The sequence below is a fragment of the Pinus tabuliformis genome, chromosome 3_2 (assembly GCF_031772625.1).
Source record: "Pinus tabuliformis cultivar Carrire ecotype Pingquan chromosome 3_2, CPIR1, whole genome shotgun sequence".
Taxonomy (NCBI): Eukaryota; Viridiplantae; Streptophyta; class Pinopsida; order Pinales; family Pinaceae; genus Pinus; species Pinus tabuliformis.
The window spans coordinates 580,189,957-580,211,370 of record NC_142302.1 but is presented as its reverse complement, the minus strand read 5'-3'; positions in this window follow the sequence as shown (position 1 = coordinate 580,211,370).

Sequence of the window (21,414 nt, the reverse complement as noted above, 5' to 3'; positions counted from 1 at the left end):
GTCGGTAAATCGAGGGACCCTAGAGTTGTCAAACATGATCATGTTAATGTATGTATGGTGGGCATGCCATCAGGTACTATCATGGGTCTTAGGGTGTATTAAATAACAAATAGCATTGTAAATATTGCTCTCCCCTTAGGGTCTTAGTCATGTCTACTCTCTATAATCTCTCAAGAACAATTAGGTTATGTAAAGGAAAGACAAATACTTGACAATATTATCAATTCCCGTGAACACATCCACTCCCTTTTGATCTCCAACAACACAGGGATGATCATTAAACTAGACATGTCTAAACCCTTTGACAAACTTAGTTGGAAATTTAAATATCGCATATATTGAAAGCTTTCAACTTTGCTAATGATTGGATTTCTTAGGTTATGCACATCATATCTAAAGCTTTCGTCACCACCCTAGTCAATGGATCTCACTCCTCAACCTTCTTTCCTTCACACGACATCAAAGAAGGCAATCCTTTATCTCCTTACATTTTCCTCTTCATAATAGAAGTTCTAAGAAGATCTCTTTATCATAGAGTCTCTGAAGGTTCTCTTAAAGGCCTACCCAATGGGCCCTCCATTCCTCCATATACCTATCAACAATATGTCGATAAGACTACTAATGGGTTAACCCACAATCAAAGAAGCTCTAACCTTCTAGACCATCCTCTCTAATTTTATGGATGCTTCAATAACTAATATCAACTTTGTCAAATCTCATTATAAAATTAATAATATATGTTATAATAAAAATGTTGAAATAAAATGATAAATTAAAATAATGATTATAATAAAAATTGATATGAAATATTAATGTGAGTAATAATTAAATCATATTTTTGATATATTTATATTTATTTAAATATAATAACATTTTTAAAATCAAATAAAAATAATGTTATCATTATGATAAATTAATAAAAATTAAGAAATAAATAATTCTATATTTCTATATTTAAAAAAAAAAATTAGTTAAAAAATACATTGATTTTAAAATGCTAAAATTAAAAAAAAATAATAATAATTATAAAAACTAACTAAATTATAACTTTATTATTATTATTATTATTAAAAAATAATATATAAGTTAAACACATATACATTTAAGAAAACATGAACAAGATTCATATGAAGATTTATTGTAATTTTATGATGGAGATTCTTAATCTGCAAATGGTCTTATTACAATACCATGGGTCAATGCCACGCCTTATGAATAATACATGCCCAAAACACCATAATTCACTTCCTATTACACTTCTTCATATGCTATTTCTTTTAATCAATCAATTTAATAAAAAAAGATAAAAATAACATAATTACTTTGGAGATAAATGTCAACCTTTAATTTGTGTATACTATTATGAATATTCTAAAATATTTTATGTAGGCTAAATCATACCGTCCACCTAATAATTATAGATAATTAAATTAAAATTATGGAAACCCTATTTCAAAATATACACACCTATCCAATTAATTGAAATACAAAACATTATAAAAATATTTGATAATCATATACTACATTTTAATATCAAATTCCACAATTAAACTAACAACACCATAATTATACCAGAGTTCTTATAATCCCAATTTATTTGGAAACATCATCAGATATTGATATTAGATTGGTATGTGAGAGTGGTAACTATAAGATCTGCGTCTTCAAAAAAATTAAGCATAAAGAATTCCTTTATAAGTATGAAAAGATAAGGGGATTCGAAAATTGGAAGATATAGATCATTTAATGGTTTTTATGATTTTTACTAATTTATCAATATGTTTTATGTAGCAATAAATTTTGATTGGTATTGTATTTATATTTAGTATATAAAAATACTTTATTTATTATAATTTAATTGGTTTGCCATCACAAAAATATACTCACTCAATAATTAAAAAAAAGTCAGGTCATGTGTGAGATGATTTAAGGTTTTGAGGAGTGAACCTTCCTCCTAATATCTTAAAAAAAAATAAACTTTAACTAATCTAAATTAAAACAATTTTAAATGATATCCAAAACTATATTTTTTTTTCTCACAATTAACATTATAACTATCTTCTTTCCTTCAAAGAATTCACATTATATAATTTTATAAATGATATTAACTATATCATTATTTTTATTTTAGAAATGATCTCAAACTAAAAATAATTCCAAATATATCCCAAAAATAATTGAAGCTCTAATGTCAACCAGCTCTAACTAGTATGCCCATACGTACGCAACTTTCCATTCAAATTGACTTCTATTTATCCGTAAATACTTCCCTCCGTCCATAAGCATCAATAGCTCCATTTGAGTCGATCTTGTACAAATTCTGTAATTGGAGTAATAATTGAAGCTCTAATATCAACCAACTCTAACTAGCCATGCGATAATGGTACATATTGGAATTGAAATTTCTCCATCTAAGATTATAAAAGTTAACAAAACAGCAACAAAGTTCACAAAAACACAACATATGCTTCGAAATCTGCTGTTGCAGCACAAAATACATATTCAACAAAATCGAGTATTACAATATCATGCTGGAGGGGTTGAGCATAAAGATACGCCTCACCTCGACTCCCATCTCTCATTTGAAGTTCCATCGTAGTTGCTCACATCCAATTATGTATTCGTATTATGCAAGTATCAAAAGTGCATTAAGTTTGAACACTACATGCAGCATCGAAAATGTCAAAGAAAACTACATGCAGCATGGAATTTTTCCACGCGTTTACACAACGCGTGGTCACGCAAAAAAAAATGCATAGGTTTTTACAGATGCAACTTCAGAATCCCAATGGAAGCATAATATTCTTACAACTACGTTCAGGAAGTGAGGAAGATGACGAGTGTCATGCCTTCAAATCTGGAAAGCTTGAATTCAGACCAAATGAGAAGTGTGATGCCTCCAAATCTGGAAAACTCGAATATGATTCTTTAGGCAAAAATTTTAATTTCCACAGTTCCACAGATGACTATTGTAGCCTTGTGTCACTCCATAAATTAATGGCCATTAAGGCTTTCCAATTTGAAATTTTCAATGTGAAAAAATTTCTAGGCTGTATGGTCCACTTGGTTTGGGTGTGAGGTTGGAGGACCATATGGGTTGGACCATTAAGGTAGAGAATAAGAGCAACACAGGCTGTGGATAAACCTATGAAGTCTTAGTGATGTGGAGATCATTCTGCAGCACTAGGAAATTACAAAAAAACTAGATCACACAGAACCCAAAAGAAATGCCACTTCCTACAAGATTAGAGCAATAGATATCTAAAAAAACGAGGAGATTGCAACCATCAGAGTGTAAGATTTAAAATCCTTCTACTAAGAGATCAAAGAATTTGAACTTGAAAAGGGAAAAATAATTCATTGTTTGAGGAAAATATGTTGTACGTTAGCTTAACTCAGGGGAGCAATGTAATCTTCTAGTAATGGACAGAAGATAACATTTACAAAGCACTAGACCAGAATGTTGGGTAGTTTATGAATTCAAAGGATTTTCTGTTAAAACTTAACAACTGAAAATAATAAATGTTACTGCTCATTGTTACAAAGTGGAGGAATTTAACTTGGTGTAATGAACAAGTAACTAATAATTGAAGATATATGTGGAAATTTTCCTAAAATATTTGCACACGCTTAATTTATGATTCCATTCCCAATATAGATTTGCACTTATCGTTGGCCTTCAAGGTGGACAAGTGAGACTTGACATCGCGTGTTACATTCCTGCGACTTGAGAAATCCTCCCACTCGAAGGACGGGTGCCATGACATCTCGCCATTCGTACAAATCTCAGCCACACTTGCACGCTTCAGCTTTTATTTTCACGAATATGTGAAAATGCTAGTCTATATATTAAATGTTCCCATGGTCACCCCCTAAATATGATTTTTAATACTACTCATCATTAATTTTATAGCCAAAAATTAAATATAACAACTTTTCTAATAATCACATTTGTAATTTTGTCATCCATCTTATTCTTTCTCATAGAAAATTTCCATGGCTATGTAGGTAGAAATTCCCACATTGAATTTCAGATGAGAATGGAGTAACGAAGACATGGTAACGTCAATGTCATGCATTTCAGTGAAAAATTTGTAGGCAATGGCCATTCAAATTTAGATCCTAGTAATCATTCTTTAAGAAATGAATATTTTTCAGTTTGATATTATTTTATACATATTGTTCATATTCCTCCCTGTTGTGGTCTCAATCATGACGTCTCGTATGTTAGTACACCCATGCAAGCCTCTACGTATCCATTTCGTCTACTAAATCTCTCAAATCCACATACCTAACATTATCCTAAATAATACAAGCAAACAACTACCATCTATGATGCCAATTTACAATTCTTATGCACTCAAAACTATATTCTATATTATATTAAACATAAATACAAATACATCAAAAGTATGTGAGATAAACACACTATCTTTAACCATTCAATCAACTGGTTTCTAGAATATCTCAACCAAACTTTAAAATAGGGGATATTTTAGTTGGAATATATCTGTCGAATCCAACTAGCTAACGGTGTTTTAAATAATACAAAAAATAGAAACAAACAATTCACATAGAGATTAAATATGATGAGGAATATCAAATATTAAGGACACAACAAATAGGCGATAACATATCTAACAATTGTTATATTGTTAATTTTTGATAACTAAATCAACTCAGAGTCAAAGAGTATTTACTTTTATGCTTTGTGTGATCTCTCTAAATGTTATAATTTTGGAACTAACTAATCTCTCATTTTTTAGTTATATTTTTATGGGGTGAAGATGAGAGATCATAGGATGGTGAGGTGGGTGATAATGGTAAAAGCTTAAATTCTAATTAATTGAAAACATCTTTTCACATTTATAATAAATTGACATTTTTATCTCATGGAAACACAACACTTGTTACAACTAGATCCATCTTAGCTCTAGATCTACCAAGCACCAAGAGGAATCAAATTTCTTTTCAATCTAAAAGAGGTGTGTACCTCAAGAGATTTGATCCTTCTCAATGCTTGATAGATTGGTAGTTAAGATGGATCTAGGTTGGTATCTATCTCCTTTAACCAAGACTTTATTTCTTTGTTAACTCATTTTTTTTGAATTTCTATGAATGTGTCCTTCTACTTTTGTTTCTTTTCGATTTTTTATATTTAAAAACACTTAAAAATCTCACTTTCAAAGACCAAGAAAGTCTAAAGAGTTTCATAACTATTTTTCACAATTTTGAAATTATTTTTAGCTCGGATCCCTTAATAGTTAAGATGGATCCTTAATTGTTTTACATGTCATTAAGGTTATCTATTTTGGAAAATTGAATTATTTGAATAAGGTAAAGCTAGTTTCTACAATTCAAAGACACATCATGGTAGTGCAATGGAGTTCGTGGGCTTCTCTAGGGTTTATTCGTTTTGCAAACTTGTGATAGGCACCACCTGGCTAATGAGATCACAACACAAAGGGGAGACAAGACAAGGTTCACATTCGACAAGCCCACCTCTTACCACGATGATGGATTATGTTTGCTTTGGGCTCAAATTTATGGGGAACGACTCACTACCTGTAGTAGACTTACTTCGACCTTCAACGATATGTGCAGGCTTATACCTCAGAATCTTCCTACAAATGGGCTCTTGGTGAGACTGAAACCTTCAAATAAATTAAAAATATGACCTCCAAACACCTTTCCTCTAGCAAGGGTCTCTCAAATTCAGAGTGCTTAAGATGGGTACACCCAACTAGGCTAGTATCGGTAACTTGTTTTCCTTTGCTTATGACTAGTTCTTGTGCTTGCCCTGCCTTGTCAATTTTAGGTTCTAAAGAAATGACGATTCTTGTGAAAAATGTGTTTTTTTTTTTCTCAATGGAGTCCCCCCTACTCCCCTGACTATGTTCTAAACAAAAGACAAGAAAAACCAGATAAGAAAAATATTCAGATTTGCATAAAAATATTAATGGGATGTCCTCCATTTTCTGGACAAGGGACTAGAACTTGGTGGAAAATTTGAAGCATCACATTGAGAACAGTTTGAGAATCTCTGTTATTTCTCAATTCCTATTATTCTAAGGGGAGATGCTACATGCTTCCACCCAAATGAAGGACTGTGACATCTCAAAGAACTCTACCATTATTTTGAATCTAAGTTTGTATGGTGGAGCTGTGAGATCCAGAAACCTTAGTGGTTCTACCTCTTTTAAGGATGAAATGCAAGGGAAGTCTCTCAACCCAACATATGAACTCTAATACAACCCATAACCCTACACAGTAGAAAAATGGATCAGGCACCAACCACAGAGGTAAATCTCCCAAAGGTAAACTCACTTTTTACTACTCTTCAATACAAGGCCATAATATGTAGGTTCAATGGGTTTTGGCCTAGATCTGATGCTTTACATACTGGACCCCCAATTGTGTCATCTATTTATGTTCCAAATGTTTCTTCGTTTTACATTTTGATACATAGAAATATCTAGAGAACATCCTGAATGATGGACCCTAGTCTTGGGGAAGAAATGGGCTCTTATTCAACCCATGGTTCCTGGATTTTGATGCCACAAATATGGTGGAATCAATTATGTTGGTATGGGTGAGACTCTCAAATATCCCCCAAACCTTCTATAACAACAAGGTCTTAGATAAAATTGGAAACACAATGGTAAAATTCAAAAAAATGGTCCTTGAAAGAATAAGATAGGTATTTCTACCTTCACTGTAACCTATGTAGAGATATACCTTACCAAAGGTATACCTAATCACATTAAACTAAAATGAAAAAAATTTAGTGGAAATAAGTATTATATTATGAGAATACATCATTCAGACACTGAATATTCTTTCAAACAGTACATTTGTAAAATACGTCCACATAGGCAAAATAGATTCTAGAAAAGAAAAAGAGGTAGGACCATAAGCCAAAAGGATGTCAATCCTTCAATCCTCACCTCTTAGAAGGCGATGGGAAATAAATCATGGAGAACCTACCAAACCAAGCACAAGTAAATGCATAGGCTTAGCATGGTCTAGTACCCCATATGTAGGATAACATCAAGCTATAGGAAACCCAGGCACCAGAACAATAGGAAAACGAGTCTCCTATAGAAAACAGGATAGGGGGTACACAGGTATCACATGTTTTTGAGAGCTTAGATTCAGAAAAAGAATCCCATCTGAACATAAGTTGTGAACTAGCAATGGTTCTAATTGGTTCAAACTTAGGGTGATGGCAGAAAGTAGAGAAAAATCAAGAAACATAGAGAAGTTATGTGATTATTATCACACTTAACTTTGATGTTTCACATATATCATTCCTCTAGTTTTTCTCTTGTAGGTCTGTTATAGGCCATTTTTTCATATCTGGTTAATCGGTCTATCATCTCGATCAATCAACATCCTTTTACCCCTTGTCATCATCCTTGAACAAAGCCCTAAGAATGAATCTCCCTAATCCTTGAATTTCTTCCCTTAACTCCTTCATTTCAATGATTTTAAGGCCCAACACAACCTGTTGCCTTAGGGACTATCATTCGCCAATAGCTTGGCCCTCTTTGGACCTGCATTGATCACCAATAGGTTTCCCCTTGCTGGGGGTGTGCCGATTCTATAAATTCATGATAAATATAAAGGATCCTCAAGCTTCCTCTTCCAGAAGCTTCTAGGAGTTGTTATAACTATTTACCTTGGATGAAAGTCTCGAATCCTATCCTATCCTACCTTGGAGATTTGACCCCTTATCCCTTGATCTCATCCTCCCATTAAGAGTAGATCTCAAGCCTAGATTGGCAAATGGATAATAACTCTTAACCTATTATACTCTTCTATATATTTGTTGCCATCCACAGGCTAGGGGTTGGCTTTTGGAGATAGATTTTACCCTCATGTTATTGTTGTGAGAGTAATTTTTCCATGCATTAGGGTGACATAGAGGTACACTTTGTGGCAAGGAAGGACAAGCTAACTTGGAGGAGCTATTTTACAAGATCAACTCCTATAGTTGGTTGTAACTCTCTCCATTTCTATTAATACAAAGAGTTCATTGTTTCCCTATATGTGATGTTATGTTTTCATGTATTTCAATGTCATGTTGATCCATTGAATAGAGTGATTGGATGATGGTACATCGATGTCGTAGATCATTGGCTTGTGTTGTTTGGTTGTACAGGTTTTAATTATAGTGACTAAAGCTAGCATTGGAGCATATAATCCAAGAGAGGAGTGAAGCTTACAACAAATTCTAAGTAGGCCTCATCCCATTGTCCATTTACTTTAATGAAAACATTAGCTTCTTTTCTTTCTGTTGTTCTAGACTAGGCCATCAATTCTAGGGAAGATACTTCTTTCCACAATCATAGATTTTGTATAACAAATTGGTGATCATATGTTGAACCTCTGAATTACCTCCCCCTTGAAATTTGTTCTCACCTTTTTTCTCTTGATTTCTCACAAGACTATAGATCCAATCAATGATAAATGTTATATTTTGTCTTAGGAAAACATTAAAATGATCACCATATTATATTTTCATGTTGTTGCTATTTTAATAGATTTTTGTAAATTAGCTACAGAACGCAGCCTATTCTGCAGCTAACTGTGGGTTTTGTAACTACTCTCATGGTTTGGCAGGTTACAGGTGTCAAATGAAGAACTGGGCCACATGGGCATCTCCAAAATCATCTCTACATGGATTCTATCCTACTCACTCGATCCAGATCAACAGAAAAGCATGCCTAAATTCTTGGTCAAAGATCGAGTCAAATACGTTATCTAGTAGTAGTAGGGCTCTTGATATTTCATAGTTGATTAGGCGTCTAACGGTTTCTATTGAAGAGTTATTGCGGAGTAAGCCACTTGTAGTTGATCAGGAGTTGAGGAGTTAATGCATATCAAGCCACCTGTAGTTGTTCAAAAGTTTAACAGTCTCATTACAATTTGAATTAAGCCATTTATAGCATGTATTTCTATAAACAGTGATGATAGATTCAGATTAAGCCACCTGTAACAAGATTTTCTCTTAGACAGTTATGTTGTTTTTCTATAAATATCAGTTAAATGAGACCGAGAAGTAGTTAGAAGCTAAGGAAGGATTACAGGATTTTTGTTAAAAACTCTGTTCAGACTTCGTTTTGTTGATAATACAAACTCTGTTTTGTTAATGGTGGTTTAAAAGTGCATCTTTAATTAGTTTTTATCTAGCCACATCAGTTGTAGAGGGCCCCCGTACTAAAGGAGGTTTTTCACTTGTTGTTTTCATTTTAATTTCTGCTACTTTGTTCTTTTTTGCAAGTCCATTTTCTTTAGTTTTGTTTCATTTCAGTTTGTAACCAATAGTGTGAGGATAAAAATCACAACTGTGCAAGTCTTATTCTTCTGAGATCTTGTATGAGAAATGACTGAGTAAAAAAAATGAAGAAATGAGAATACACAGTTTCTTAGCTCCTTACTATTTTGATTACTCATTTTCTTAGCATATAACTATCAATTATCTGTATTAATAGATGTTCTCAAAACCATTTCGGAATAATGATAATTCTAACTTAATTGGTTGAATATCTAATTCATGCAGTGACTGAGCTTACTCAGCATATTGTGAGTTTTATAATCTATCATCTTTTCTTTTCTGTTTTCAGATCATTACTTAGTTGCATCACTTGACATTCCAAAAAATCATTTCAAGGAGATTGATTCTATCATGTTCCAAAATTGAATGGTTGAATGGCTAAATGAATGCAATTATTGGATTACCTTTTGCATCAGTATTACTTTTGGTTATAGGAATTAGATCCATGGATTAGGACTAAATGGTAGATAAGATAGATGCTTTGTTTCTCTTATTAGGTCCTAACTAGTTAAAAATGATTCTTAGTCCATTTTTAGGAGATTAGACTAACTTAGGAACCTATCCTTCCTTTTGAAACTCATTAGATCCATGTAAATCTCTCATAGATTGTATATTCTTAGACACCAAAGAACAGAAACCCCCCAAAACAAACATAAAAATACAAAACAACGAAGTAAGAGAAAAGTTAACTAAGCACATATAGTGCATCACACTTCATCAGTCTACAAACCTCGGTTGATAATTCATGCAAGCAATTTAGGACACTAAATTGACTAAACATTTTGGTGCTGCTACCAGGGAAGTGTAATTAGGTAACCTTATCTCTTACATTCAAAAAAAAAATGATATGCGTAGAGAAAGAGACTCTAGGGGTAGATTTATAGCTAGAGGTAGGAGTTCAATTCCTACAACACCACCTACTCCACCAAGAATAAGAAGAGATACACCTCCATCTCAAGCTCATATTCCTAGCCATAGACCTCCTAAAGTTCTAAGGTCAGAAATTCAATCAAGAGGATCTCCTACTTCATCTACTGAGGTAGTCCTAGAGGAGGAAAATCTTGGATCTCCAACAGAAGGAGTAGCCTTTTTCACCTCCACAAGGGAACATATTTTAGTTGAAGAATTAAGAATACCTAGTGAAGAAGAAGAAGTAGAACCTCTCTCCCACATACCATTAATAGAGGAACCAGAGGAAGAGAAATTAACCTTGCAGGTTGAATCTTATATTGACTCTAAAGAAACTATAATGGCAGAAGAAGGAGAGGATGAAGAATTCACACTGTTTGGAGGAGGAGGAGGTAGAGGAAATAATGGAGAAGGCAGAGGAAATAATGGAGGAGGTAGAGGAAATAGGGAAGTTGATAATTCTTTTGGATTCCCTATAGTTGATGAAGAAACAGATGCCACAATGAAAAATATCTCACCTTCTGTCCTCCCAAACTTTCATGGATTAAAAGTGAAGACCCTGAAACCTTCTTATTTGAATTTGAAGTCTTGTGCAGAACTTATGATTATTTACAAGACTCTCAAAAACTCAAATTGTTCCCTTCAATGTTGAAAGGAGCTGCTTTAAAGTGGTTCATGGGGTTGGTCACTCAGTCCATTAGAACATGGAATGACATGAAGAAAGTGTTTTTGGATAGGTATTTGGATTATTGCATGCCTATCAATCACAAGGATGAAGTGTTCAAAATGATGCAAAGAGAGGATGAAAATTTAGAGGATTTAATTGAGAGATTCAACTATAACTTAAAAAGAGAAAAAATGGATAACCTAGATCAAGATACTTTAAAATCTCTTCTATTAAAAGCCATTAGAGATGAGTGGATAGATATCCTTAACATGATGGGGAAGGGAGATATCTCTCAACTCCCATTAAGTGACATAGGAGAATTATGTGTTCATCTCTCAAGAGGAAAATCCAAAACTGGGAAAGGTCCAAGAGATCCTTCTCTTGTTAGGGTGAATAAATCTGCAACTGGATCAGTGAGTAGGGCAGAAATTGGAAACATGCTTGATGAATTTAAAACAGATATTCTAGGGAGCCTTAGTGAACAGATAGACACCCTTAAGTTACAAAACAAGTAGAAAACCGAAACTGATGCTCTGGCTATTTTCTGTCCCAAATGCAGAAAGAAGCACGCTTTAAGAGAATGCCCTTTAGATGCAAAAGTCATAGAGACTTGTGTGATTTGTTCAGAAAACCATGAGACCAAAAGTTGTCCTTCAATCCCTGGTCTTAAGGTTGTTTTTCAAGAAGAAACAGTTTCAAATCCAACAGAGTCTCTTTGCTTTGTCTCTAGAAGACCTTGGCAAGGGTAGCAAAATCAGGGTTTTAACAGCCAAATGTATATGTAGCCCCTTCCAAATTGGAATTCTTGGCAACAACCTTGGCCTCAATCTCAATTTCAAACTCAACCTTGGGCTCAAGGAATGCAGAATCCTTATGGAAGATTCTCTCCATACTGTCAATATCCTCCACCATATCCAAACTATCCTCCCCAACAAATTCCTCAACAAATTTAACAACCCCAACTTCAAAACCAAAACCCTCAACTTTCACTGCCATTTCCACAAAGACCAAATCAGTTACTTGCCCAACCATTACCTAACCCCAACAATAAAAATCCTCAGAATAGCTATATGTTAGAAGGACAACAATTTCCAACTTACATTATCACTCCATTAGATCTCAATGATGTCCAATTGAGATCTGGTAGGATATTAGAAAAGAAAAAAACTTCTGTGGTTATTCAAGAACAAGACAATTCTGAGGAAGATTCTCTACAGAAAAATAAAAGTTTTGAAGGAACATCTCCTCAAAACCAGAACACTGAAAATGAAAAACAGAAAGAACCAATAAACTCAACTCCTATCATAGAGCAACAACCAGTATCTACTTCTACACCTCCTTTTCCAGAAAGATTACAAGTTGATAGAGGGGTAGAAAAGCATATTATGTTGCCTAATTATGATTTTCTAGATGAATTGAAAAATGTCTGTATCAAAATCCCTTTGTTACAAGCCATTAAGGAGATTCCAATTCTAGCTAAAACAATAAAAGAGTTGAGCATGAAGAAACCAGGAAGAAAAACAAAAGAAGTAAAAAGAATTCACCTAGCAGGAAAAATAGCAGACATAATGATGGGAAAAATTGCCATACAAAAATATGTAGATCCAGGAAGTCCAGTTGTAAAAACACATATCAATGGAGTTGAAATCCCAAATACACTGATTGACTTAGAAGCAATAATAAACATTATGAGAAAACAAACCATGGAACAACTCAAACTTCCCAATCTTCTTTATACACCTACATTACTGCAATTGGCAGATAGATCTGTAATCAAACCAGATGATGTATTAGAAGACATTTCATTGTCTCTAGACTCTTGGGAGTACCCTGTTGATTTTATGATCCTAACCCCAAAGAGAAATATAGGAGGACATCCACTTATATTAGGAAGACCTTGGCTGGCTACAACTGATGCATTCATTAGCTATAGATCTGGGGATATGTATATCTCTGATGGTAATTCAACTAAGCAATTCACTTTATATCCTCCAGCAAGAACAATCATAGATATAGATGACAAAGAATGGATTGATGATGAAAATGATATTCAACCCCTCTTTACTATTTCGACCATTAGTGAAGATAGTCAAATCTTGAATATAAGGGAAAATTTTGAATCAACTCCAGAATATGAACATGATCAGTTTCAAGAAAGATCTAATATTGAATACTTGTCATCTAGGCAGATGTCTCTTTATTCTATGGAAGAATTTGGTAGCTCTACAATTGAAATCTTTCCAGGGAAAACATTGAACATAAACAATAACTTGGAAAAATTACAACAGGAAAAGCTAATCAAAACTTTACAACAACATTCTTCTGCATATGCATGGGAATACACTGACATGAAAAGAATTAGTCCTAAGACTTGTATACATCACATCTACATTGAGGAAAATTGTAAACCTACCAGACAACCTCAAATAAGGATGAATCCAAATCTTAGGGAAATTGTGAAAGAAAAGTTGCAAAAATTGTTGAATGTAAATTTTATCTACCCAATTTCAGATAGCCAGTGGGTTTCTCCTCTAGTGATTGTGCCTAAAAAGAATGGTAAATGGATGGTATGTATTGATTATCGAGAATTGAATAAAGCTACCCTGAAAGATCATTTTCCTTTGCCCTTTATAGATCAAGTGTTAGATACATTAGCAGGTAAAAAGTACTTCTCATTCTTGGATGGTTTTAGTGGTTACAATCAGATCCAGGTAGCACCTGAAGATCAAGATAAAGCCACATTCACCTACCCATGGGAAACTTATGCCCACCAGGTACTCCCTTTTGTATCATGCAATGCACCTGCAACATTTCAAAGAGTAGTACTAGGAATTTTTTCTGATTTGATACATGATTGTGTAGAGGTATATATGGATGACTTTACAGTTTATGGGAATACATTTGAGGAAGCATTAGAAAATTTGGAAAAAGTTCTTAAAAGATGTAAGGAAGCAAACCTTTCACTAAGCCATGAAATTTTTTTTATGATGTTTACAGAAGGGATTGTTTTAGGACATCACATTTCAGGAGATGGAATTAAAGTTGATAAATCTAAAGTTGAAGTCATCTCTAAGTTATCAATTCCAAGTTGTCAAAAGGATGTTAGAAGTTTTCTAGGATTCACAGGGTATTATAGAAGATTTATAGAAAATTTCACTAAACTAGCATCCCCACTCTTCAAATTGCTTACTAAGGATTGTGAATTCAATTGGAATCCTGATTTCCAGTTGGAGTTTGAGACCTTGAAAGCAAAATTTTTTAAGGCACCCATCTTAAGAGGTCCAAATTGGAAACTACCTTTTCATATTTCAACAGATGTTTCATATACAGCTCTGGGAGCTGTATTAGGACAAAAAGATTTGATCCCTTTTGCCATCTACTACACAAGCAAGAATTTGACTCCCACTGAGTTAAATTACACTGTAACTGAAAAGGAATTATTAGTTGTTGTTCATGCTATCAACAAGTTCAGACATTATATAATAGGCTATGAAACCTTTGTTTATACAAATCACTCTGCAATTATATACTTAATGAATAAACCGATTACTAATGGAAAAATTAAAAGATGGTTATTACTCTTGCAAGAGTTCAACATCACTGTGTTAGATAAACCTGGAAAACAAAATACAGTTGTTGATTTCTTGTCTAGAATCCAAAATATCAAAGATAACACTCCAGTTGAAGATAAATTTCCTTATGATTATCTTTTTGCAGTAACTACCCAAACTCCTTCGTTTGCAGATATTGCTAGTTATTTAGTCACAGGAAAATTACCTTCACATCTGTTTCCTAAGGAGAAAAGAAAAATCATTCAAGCAAGTGAAAATTACTCATGGATTACTAATGAATTGTATAAAACAGGTCCAGATCTCATGATAAGAAGATGTGTTCGAGAAGATGAAATGCCTGAAATTCTTAAGGCATGCCATGATGAACCTTGTGGTGGAAACTTTGCTGACAAAAGGACAGCCTATAAAATCCTTCATTTAGGATATTATTGGCCCTCCATCTTTAGAGATGCCAAAGAGTATGTCAAAAGGTGTGACAATTGTCAAAGGGTAGGGAAACCTGCTCCTTCAGATGAAATGCCACTACAAACTCAGGTACTCATTGAACCTTTTGAAAAATGGGCCTTGGATTTTGTTGGACCAATTAATCCTCCATCCAAACAAAAAAAGTATATTTTGGTATGCATTGATTATGTCACTAAATGGGTAGAAGTTAAAGCATTACCTTTTGCTAATGAGAAATCTATAGTTAATTTTCTTTTTAAGGACATCTTCACTCATTTTGTTGTTCCAAGAGAAATAGTGATAGATCAAGGATCTCAATTTACATCTAAAATGGTGGAAATACTTGTAGAAGAATACAAGATAAAACATAGGAAGTCTACTCCTTACCATCCATAAGCAAATGGTCAATTTGAATCTACCAATAAGGTGATAAAAGGAATTCTCACTAAGACTGTACATCTACATACAGAGATTGGGCAGAAAGGCTTCCTAAAGCCTTATGGCCTACAGAACTACATGAAGGAACAAAACAAGACATACTCCCTATGAGCTTGTTTATGGGAAGCAAGTCCTATTCCCTATAGAGTTTCAAATCAGAACCTTCAAGATGGCAGTCCAATTGGGACTGGATTTATCAGAATCATAGAAACATAGATTAGAGCAACTCAATGAGCTTGATGAAATTAGGTAAGATGCAATTCAAAGAACCAGTTTAGTCCAACAACAAAAGGCTAAATGGCATGATAAGTATATCAAGGAGAAGAAGTTTCAAGCAGGAGATTGGGCACTTTTGTTCGATTCAAAATTCAAAGATTTTCAAGGGATGTTTCAGACTCATTGGCTTCGGCCATATGAGATTGAAGAAGTCTTTAACAATGGAGCAGTGAGAATAAGGACAATAGATGAGAAAAAGGTACCTGTTCTTGTAAATGGTCATCGGTTAAAGATATATCATAAGCCAATTTCAAGGGAGGATATTGTCAGAATTTTCCAAAATAACACTGAGATGAAGTTGGTGAAGAAGAGTGATTCTTCTCCACTAACTTAGTTTTCCTATACATATATATAGAAAAAAAAATATTAAATAAAATGTATAAGTATGAAAACCAATTATTCATTGGCTTACTTATACAGGAAATACAGGGTGAAAATCAGAGATTTCTGACATCCTATATTTCCTATTTCTCTTTCTATAATAAGTAGTGACATAAAGCTACATTCATTTGCAGTACCTAATCTGCAAATTCATTTCATCTCACTTCACTTTCATTCCCTTTCACTATTATATTCCATTTTCCTTTCATTACACTCCATTTACATTTTATTTCACATCCATGTTCCATAGCCATATTTCATCTTTATCATGTTCTGCAGCTAACTCCATTCCGCAACCAATTTGATTCTGTAACCATAACTCCATTCCGCATATTTGTTCCAAATAAATGTTGATTGTAGGGAATTGAAGAATTTTTTTTTGAAGACTAATATGCTAAGAAGGGTATCTGCTGATCAACATAAAAAAAAACAAGAAACAAGAAGGTTAAGTTCCAAGAGGTAAAATTGCAAAAAGTTATGGGCATTCATATGTCTCCATGACAAATCATCATTTGATTTGATTCCCATCTCTATCATACTGCATATCCGCCACACCATCCGTCTTCTATCACATAACGATCCATAATTAAACTCCCTCATTGTTTTCAATGGCAATGACTATGACATGACATATTTGTCCACATCTCTCCAAAATTCTTACCATCTACTTATTCCAAGAAAACCCGTAGTTCTTTTCACCATATTGGCAGTCAATCCACTTCATAAACTAGGAAGGGTAATTCTGAAGGTTAAGGAATTTTGCGAAGTAGAAGACATGGGACTCATTGTCAGGTCAGAACCGGTAGGAGAAAAATATATGGAAGGATACCCACAACTCAAGGAAATGCTGCAGAAGGCTGGATGGCTCAAATTCATCGAAAAATTTGATGGTTTTCATAAAGAGATCACAAAATCTTTTGCTAGATCTTTTGATGGTACAGAAGTAGAAATTGGAGATATTAAGTTTGTAGTAATAGAATCGTTCATAACAGAGGCTACAGAACTTCCAAGACATGGTGAAAGATGGTTCAAAAACAAGGAATTCCACAGTGAATCATGGAAAGTAATCCTCAAGAACCCAGGTATGGATGTCTCTGTTTTTAGAAAAGGAATTCCCATTTCAGCTCTTAAAATTAAATGGAGAAGCATGCTTTTGATATTACAGAAATTTATCACCTGTGAGGGGAGATTCGGGTGCATGTATGTCTACCATATACGTTTATTGATGAATTTCCTAGAAAATGGAGAACTGCTAAATAGTTTAAGAAGGATGGCCTCAAATGTGCAGAAGAAAATAGAATTCATAGACACAACCATGTACCATCATGGGTTGATAAAGATACTGATTGGGTTTCATTTAAAAGGCATAGGAGATACCTAGGAGGATTTCCTCGTTAGAAATCATTTTCAAGAAGCACCAAAGTCACCCAAAGAAGATAATGCTAGAAAAAGCAAAAGAAAGAAGATTGGTATATTCATTGAAGACAAACCTGAGTCTTCATCAAAGAAAGATGATAAAAAAATAATATTTGAAGAACTGACAAAAATCAGGAAACAAGTCAGAGCAAGAGGAAAGATAAGAAAATAGAAAAAGATCACATAGAAAGAGAATGTAAGTCATCCACAACCTAGAAGAAGCTCTAGACTCCGAAGGTTGGTAAAGAAAACACCGTCGAAAGCGACAGAGTTCATAAGCTTAGAAGAGGAAACCCCAAAAACTTCTCCTGTTAACATCTCTTCTCCACTCAATCCTCAAAACTCTCTTGACCATAATTTTGAAGGTGGCCCAAGCAGAAGACCTCCAGGCATAGACCCACTACAACAACAAATATATGATTATATAGAATCCATGGAGAAGAAAAGTGCCTCAATGAATACAAAACCCTCTGTCAATCCACAAGAACCTTTAATTGACTCTCCCAAACAGGAAATTTATGAATTAGGGATACTGAACAGACATATCAAGAAGGAGAATGCAACCTTGAGGGAACAAAGTAAATTGGACAAGGCTATTCATGATAATACCATTCTACATCTAGGACTGTGGTATAAGAAAAATAGGAAGTTGAAGAGGAAGAATAGAAGTTCGAACAGAACAGTCATCAACCTCAAATACAAGCTTCTTATGAGGAAACCCAGAATGACAGTCACTTCAAAGAAGAGCAAAAGAATAAAATTGGATGTACTAGCAGAAGTGTCTAAGCAAATGCATTGGAGAAGAAGAATTCACATTTTTGGCAAATTGCATGAGGACATGTAATGATTTTGCAGTGGGGGTATGTTGAACCTCAGAATTACCTTCCCCTTGACATTTTTTCTCCCCTTTTTTCTCTTGATTTCTCACAAGACTACAGATCCAATCAATGATAAATGCTAGATTTTGTCTTAGGAAAGCATTAAAATGATCACCATATTATATTTTCATGTTCTTGATATTTTAATAGATTTTTGCAAATTAGCTATAGAATGTAACCTATTCTGAAGCTAACTGTGGGTTCTATAGCTACTCTCATGGTTTGGTAGGTTACAAGTGTCAAATGAAGAATTGGGCCACATGGGAATTTCCATAATCATCTCTACATGGATTCTATCCTACTCACTTGATCCAGATCAACAGAAAAGCATGCCTAAAGTCTTGGTCAAATATGGAGTCAAATACGTTATCTAGTAGTAGCTGGACTCTTGATATTTTGTGGTTGATCAGGAGTCTAAAAGTTCTGTTGAAGAGTTAATGCGGAGTAAGCCACTTGTAGCTGATCAGGTTTTGAGGAGTTAATGCATATCAGGCCACATGTAGCTGTTCATAAGTTTAACAGTCTCATTACAATTCGAATTAAGCCATTTGTAGCATGTCTTTCTATAAACAGTCATGATAGATTCGGATTAAGCCACCTGTAACAAGATTTTCTCTTAGATAGTTATGTTGTTTTTCTATAAATATCGGTTAAATGAGACCAAGAAGTAGTTAGAAGCTAAGGAAGGATTATAGGCTTTTTGTTAAATACTCTGTTTAGACTTCGTTTTGTTGATAATACAGACTCTGTTTTTTTAATGGTGGTTTAAAAGTGCATATTTAATTAGCTGTTATCGAGCCACATCAGTTGCAGAGGGCCCCCACACTGAAGGAGGTTTTTCACTTGTTGTTTTCATTTTAATTTCTGCTACTCTTTTTTTTTTGCAAGTCCATTTTCTTTAGTTTTTTTTCATTTGAGTTTGTAACCAATAGTGTGAGGATAAAAATCACAATTGTGCAAGTATTATTCTTCTGAGATATTGTATGAGAAATGACTGAGTAAAAAATTGAAGAAATTAGAATACATAGTTGCTTAGCTCCTTACTATTTTGATTATTGATTTTCTTAGCATAGAACTATCAATTATCTGTATTAATAGATGTTCTCAAAACCATTTCGGAATAATGAAAATTCTAACTTAATTGGTTGAATATCTAATTCATGCAGTGTTTGAACTTACTCAGCATATTGTTAGTTTTACAATCTGTCATCTTTTCTTTTCTGTTTTTAGATCATTACTTAGTTGTATCACTTGACCTTCCAAAAAATCATTTCAAGGAGATCGATTCTATCATGTTCCAAAATTGAATGGTTAAATGGCTAAATGAATGCAATTATTGGATTATCTTCTGCATCAGTATTTCTTTTGGTTATAGGAATTAAATCCATGGATTAGGACTAAATGGTAGATAAGATAGATGCGTTGTTTGTCTTATTAGGTCCTAACTAGTTAAAAATCATTCTTAGTCCATCTTTAGGAGATTAGACTATCTTAGGAACCTATCCTTCCTTTTGAAACTCATTAGATCCATGTAAATCTCTCATAGATTATATATTCTTAGACACTAGAGAACAGAAACCCCCCAAAACAAACATAAAAATACAAAACAACGAAGTAAGAGAAAAGTTAACTAAGCACATATAGTGCATCACACTTCATCAGTTTACAAACCTCGGTTGCTAATTCATGCAAGCAATTTAGGACACTAAATTGACTAAACACCATATTAGGGAACGATGTACTCCCTTGGTGGTTTCCTTGTCCTTAGTGCTTGTTCTACCTCTTCTTCAGACCTTCAATATATTATTCAATCAAGAATATACCTAGGAAGATGTTTCATTGAGTTCCAATTGCAATTTTTGTGTCAGTACCTTGCATCCTCTGATCAATGCTTCCTCTAGGCTAGAGAAAGGGTGTTGTATATCCCATGAGCCTTATCTGTGCCTAAGTTGCATAACACAGATGCCCATCTAGCACATGTGTGGCCCTTGTTCATGCAAAAAAATTCTTTTGTTTGATTTTTCTCTCTTCCTAGCTTTGTTCCAGCTGCTCTTCCTTGAGTATTTGAGTGTCTTGCGGTCTCTCAAAAGCCTCCTTTCAGTTTAATTTTGGTTTGAGTTCCTTTGATAAGGATTTGTTTAGATTTTCCTTTGTTCTTATTATTAGGTCATCAGTGAATTGATTTGTTTGATCATTGAGTACTTGGATTAATTGGTGTTCTAGTCATCATTCTAAAAAGTTTTCTTTTATCAGTGATTAGACATGCATCTTTGTTTTCATCATGTTTGAAAACTAAGTAAAATTGAAAATAAAAATCTCTTTGCATTGGCATATAGGGTTTGTGTGTGCATCAACTTTGGAACAACTACATTTAAAGGGAATTATGTTGCCATATTATTTACCGCATTTTGTATGCTGCGTACTCTTTATCTCTTCCCTTCTTTAGATAGATTTTCATTGAAAGTGAAAGATTTCATTTCTTCATGTTAGCTTGCATTTTAGGGAATTCAGGTGAGACTCGCAATGAGCCATAAAACTGAAACTTAATTGAAGACAAACATTAAAATTTACTGAATCAATCTAAGTAGAATTTATAACATTAATGCAAACATTTAGAGGTATATGCTAACGTTTTTTGGCGTCATTAAATGTAGGAGTTGTCGTTGTTTTCCAGCATTGTATCCTGAGGGTGATATCCTGTTCCACATACGTAAGTGTATTGAACCATTCCCCATGTACCTTTGGGTATATTGGATTGCACTCCATGCATGATAAGTATATGGGAACACTCTCATTGAATGGTTACACATTAGACAACACTACTACGGACTGCACTTCCACGTACTGTCGAGTATATTTTGGAATTCCACCATAGATTTGTATCCTTGCCATAGATAACCAAGTCAGTCGCCTTGTATACCATGATACACTGAACAAAGCATTCGGGGAGATTTCTTTCACGTACATTAAGTCCTTGGTTCTCCAAGGTGTATATTGCAGTTCATGGTTTCTTGGTAAACCTTTATGCCTAGTTTTACCCCTTTTTTTGTGTTAATTGTTAAAATTTATTAATCCAACATGGAAGAACAAATA